Consider the following 5,175-nt stretch of genomic DNA (forward strand, 5'->3'; position numbering starts at 1 on the left):
GAAAAACATAAAAAAATGTTACAAACGCATTTTTCGTGTTTTTAACACTTTTTCATGTTTTCGTGTTTTTCGATTTTTTCACGTTTTTCATTTTTTTTTCACATTTTCGTGTTTTCCACTTTTTTCATGTTTTTTACGGTTTGCACATTTTTTTGTGTTTTTTCATATTTTGCGTGTGTGTTTTTTTTGTGTTAACACGTTTATATGTTTTCGCGTTTTCACCCTTTTCCACTTTTATCTCATTTTTTTCTTTTGTTTTTGTTTTTTTACCTCTCTTTTTTCGTGTTTTTACAATTTTTCCGTTTTCATGTTCTTATTGTTTTTTCGTTTTTAATGTATTTTTCGTGTTTTTTTTCGTCTTTCGTGTTTCCCATTTTTCTATTTTTTATATATTTTTTAAAATAATATATATTAAATATTTGAACAATTTATAGTAAAAAATTAAAATTTTAAAATAAATAAGAAATTACATTTGAGGATAATATTGTCTTTTTAATAAAAAAAATTATCTATTCCATTCTACCTTATTCCATCAACCAAACATAGGAATAGTAATTCCTAAGAATTTCTATTCCATTCTTTGCTATTCTATTCCTTTGGAATAACCATTCTATTCCATTCCATTCTATTCCGCGAACCAAACGGCACCATAGGAGTATGAATGCTTATTCCTTTCATTTCCTTTAGTTTCACTTTCTTGATTCCTTTTCCCTTACCCATTGTGAACCAAACGCCCCCTAAAATTACTATCCATAGTAAATTGAGTCACGTCTGACATATTGTACTTGTATTTTATTTTGGATTTTTCCTTAAAATAATGCTTATTTTGGCATTATTGTCAACAATAGACCCGGGTTAAACTTATTGCACACTGTAATGCTAAAAAGAGTGCAAATTAAATTAGTATAATTAAATTGTTTATATTTATTAGTAAATAAGTGTTTAATATTTTTTAGTTAGTAAAAGAATGTATATCTTTTAGTTAGTGTATATAAAATAGTGTAAATTAAATTAGTGTATATAATGAAATAGTTTAGATTTGTTAGTAAATATATTTTTAGTTAGCAAATATGTGTTTTTAGCTAACTAAATATGTTTTAAAAGGTGAGAAAGTATATATTGTAGTAAATTTAGTTAATTAGTATATTTAGTAGATGAATATATATTCAGTCAACTAAGTATATTTAGTAGTTAATAATGTATGCAAATATTTTGCTTTGTTAGTAAAATTATTTTTAGTTAGCTCATAATGTACAACTATGCTTAGGTAAATAGTTGGCTTTTATATATTTATCATTTTAATTATTCAAAATATTATACTAATCAAATTTTACTATCATCTATTATGTATGTGAACTCTTAAGAGACAATGGCATATGAAAGAAGAGCTGAACAAATTATACAATCTCATCCACAGAATGCAGAATTATTGCATTTACAATCCGCTCATCGTTCACAAAATATATGGATGAATCCGGTAAAATTTCAATCTTAACATATTAGTCTTACTAAATTTGTTTTCAAACATATTCTAACATATTGCGTTTATAAATATATAGGATGATGGTGTTGTTTTGCGATGTCAAAGAGCATTGGGGTTCAAGGCATTCCGCAACATAGATCCAAGGATTGAGAATTTAATTGTGTATAAGATAATGGAATAAGAAGAAGAATGAAGAGGGAAGAGTTTTTTGAAGAAAAGAGGGAAGAGTTTTTTTGAAGAAAAGAGGGAAGAGTTAAGTTTGAAGAGTGTAGAGTAGAAATTGAAGAGTAAGAAAGAGTGAGAGTGAAAATGAAGTGTATATATAAATTGAATTTGAAAAGTGTGTTTTTTTTGTAATTTCCGGAATTGAAGGGGCAAAACATAATTTTGCCCCTTCACGGACTCTGCTTCCCCAAAGGAGGAAGCAGAGTTGGCGTGCGAATCTCACTAAAGTGAGATTCGCACGCTCCACTGAAACCGGTGAATGATTCACCGGTTTCAATACTGCCATGTCTGCTATGTCTACTTTTAGCAGACATGGCAGTGAACCCGGTAAATCATTTACCGGGTTCTTTACAATTTCAGAAACCGGTGAATGGATCACCGGTTTTCACTAACTCGGGTTAAACTTTTTAGCATTACAGTGTGCAATAAGTTTAACCCGGGTCTATTGTTGACAATAATGCCAAAATAAGCATTATTTTAAGGAAAAATCCTTTTATTTTTTATTGATTGATTAAATGTGATATGTTTGAGAATATATGTCTGACATATATGCATGTAAATATACATAATTATATTTATTTAGTAGATAGGTCACCCATTGCTTTTTTTTTTTTTTTTTTTTTTTTTAGGCTAGGTTCATAAATTTCTCATGTTTGCTAGTTATTTGAGAATTATCATGCGTTCAATTTGGCCAACACAAATGTTGCATTCCCATTAAAATTTTCATAGACTTGTCATTAGGATTTATTTACATTTGTGATTCAACTATTTTATTAGATTGAATTAAATTTTGATCGATTAAATTATTTTAGGAAAAAAAAAAATATAGTTAAGCCCCTGAACTTTACCAGTTTTAAGGATCAAGCATATGATCAATTATTTTTTCATATTGAGCCATTGATCATTGATTTTATTATGGATCTGGCCTTTATTTAACTTTTTCATCGAATTTGGGGAAGGAGAAGATCGATATGGTGGTTCTAATGCTAAAAATCGTAAAATGAGAGAGAAAAAGAGCGAGTTTGGAATAACCTACTGGAAATTGATTTCTGTAATTTCCTTTTACTTTTTACTCTTTATATATCCTAGTCAATAAATTCTTATTTTTATTTGTCCACGTCAATAGGCCGAATCGCCCTAATAATGCGTGCCGCCCAAACTCAACAAAAAAGTTCAATAAGGGTCACATCAATAACAGAATCAATGATCAAGGGCTCAATGTGAAAAAATAATTGATCAGAAGCTTGATCCTTAAAACATTTAAAGTTCATGGGCTTAATTATACTCTTTGCCATTATTTTATTACTTAGTTTATTGCTTTTGAGTTTTGTTAGACATTACTCCCTCCGTTTTTTTTATATTATATGTTGTTTTTATCTTTTCGATTGTTCATTTTTATATGTCGTTTTGCATTACCAATGCACTCTTAGCAATGTTTTTTCAAATTTACCCTTATTTATAGTAGAATAGAAGTTTAGTATTGTTTGCACCAAAAATAAATTTTCCTGATGTATACCCTGGTTTACTCTTTTCATGGATAAACTTTTCTTTTTAGGAAACTTTTTCTTTTAAAAGAACATTTTAGGAAACTTTTCCTTAAAAGGCCTGTTTAGGAAACTTTTCATTTCGGGAAACTTTTCATATTTTCCTAGTACATCGTTCACTTAGGATTTCCTAGAGTGAACCTCAGTTTCCCTCAGAGGAAACATCTCAAAAAGTGTACCGCGTGGGAAACCAACTTCCTACATGGTGTACCTCGTGGGAAACCAACTTCCTATATAGTGTACCTCGTGGGACACCAACTTCCTATATAGTGTACCTTAGTGGAAATCATAGTGTACCGCGTGGGAAACCATAGTGTACCTTGGGGGAAACTATAGTTCACCTTAGGGGAAGCCATAGTGTACCTTAGGGGAAACCAACTTCCTAGAGTGGATATCAGGGGGACTTAAAATAAACTCAAAGGAACCAAAGATCTAGTTAATATTTTAACGTGTTCTTTGTGAGCCAATTAAAAAGCAGGAAAGTCAGAAAGTGTACATATCAATCCATCGTGGAAGTCAAAGTGGAGGTTACTCAATATGGTGGAGAACGTGACTTAGTGGAAAGAAGCAGGAAGTTACCTCCAACATCTATAAAAGGAAGGAATCATGATGAAACAAGCCCGATGAACCAACTCAACAACAACTACCCAAAACTCTAGCAAATTATCTCTAGACCTCAGCATTTTTACAATTCTCGATTGTTTCCTTAGATTTAATTTTCAAGTGCAAAGTTCATTCCAGCTTCCAGTATATTTTTATTTTATTTGTTGTTCAACCATTTTCTGTAAGGTCGGTATCGTTTTGATAATCGAATCTTAGGAATTTTACGGTCTCTTTATTCCTTACAATCGTTTTGATAATTAGAAGTTAGCAAGCGCACTCAATTTCACTCCATAGTTTGATAATACTATAATTATCTGGCACACCCACAATTTCTCACAAAAGAGCCAAACAAAAATTGGCACGCTCGATGGGACACGAATCACAATACCTCCAAGTAAAAATGATAATAACAACAAAGATCCTGTAGCAGCCAATGCTGAAGAATAAGAGATTATGGCAATAGGCAATGATCCACATATGATGAAACGAATTGAAGCTGAAAATGTTGTTAATTCTAGAGGACAATCATGGATCTCTGCAGAGATCCAAAGTTCACAATTCTTGCAGAGACATTTCAATTCCATTGAAAAGAATCTGGAAGCTCTAAGGAGCGATATGAATCAGAAGATGGATAAGATACTCCTGAAGCTATCGCAACCAGGGGGCATCAAGAGTGGAGGAAACCATGTTCCTCAAGGCTCCTTGGAGTCCAATGAAGGACGTGGTGTGTCCATCACTGAGAAGTATCAGATTCCACCTTTGAGGGAGGATGTTGTCTCAAAGAAGGCCGCTACTTTTGTAGGCCAAGAAAATTCTAGTAAGTCACATGCTCCTCAATGTTTTGAGAACACTAATCCTACCTCCTATACAGCTTCATATCACGAGGAGGCAGGAGGCCACCATATCATTGGAGAGATAGGGAGCAACTATAGAGGAAATGGAAGAAGCACTGGATTTCCTCATGTGCCTTATGCTCACCAGAAGATTGACATCCCTCAACAGATTCCCCCAGGTACTATGGAGGTCATCCGAGAAGTTGTATTGAAACTATATGCTTATGCACTCCGTCAAGTTGGCCACTTTGAGTTTCATAAGCCAAGAAAAAAATGAAGCAGCAATGAGATGTCAAGTCGGCGAGTTGAAGTTGAGGCTAAGGAGCATTCCTCCAATTGAGGAAATGAAATATTAGCATGAAAATGACACAAGGGCCGACTCCACGGCCTATGCTTTTTGTGTCACCTAAAGAAATATGGTGTGACACTTTTAAAAGATGACACCATGGCTTATGAAGAATCAAGCATGAAATTTACATTCCTCAAA

This window comes from Euphorbia lathyris, chromosome 2 (genome assembly GCF_963576675.1).
Source record: "Euphorbia lathyris chromosome 2, ddEupLath1.1, whole genome shotgun sequence".
NCBI classification, from domain to species: domain Eukaryota; kingdom Viridiplantae; phylum Streptophyta; class Magnoliopsida; order Malpighiales; family Euphorbiaceae; genus Euphorbia; species Euphorbia lathyris.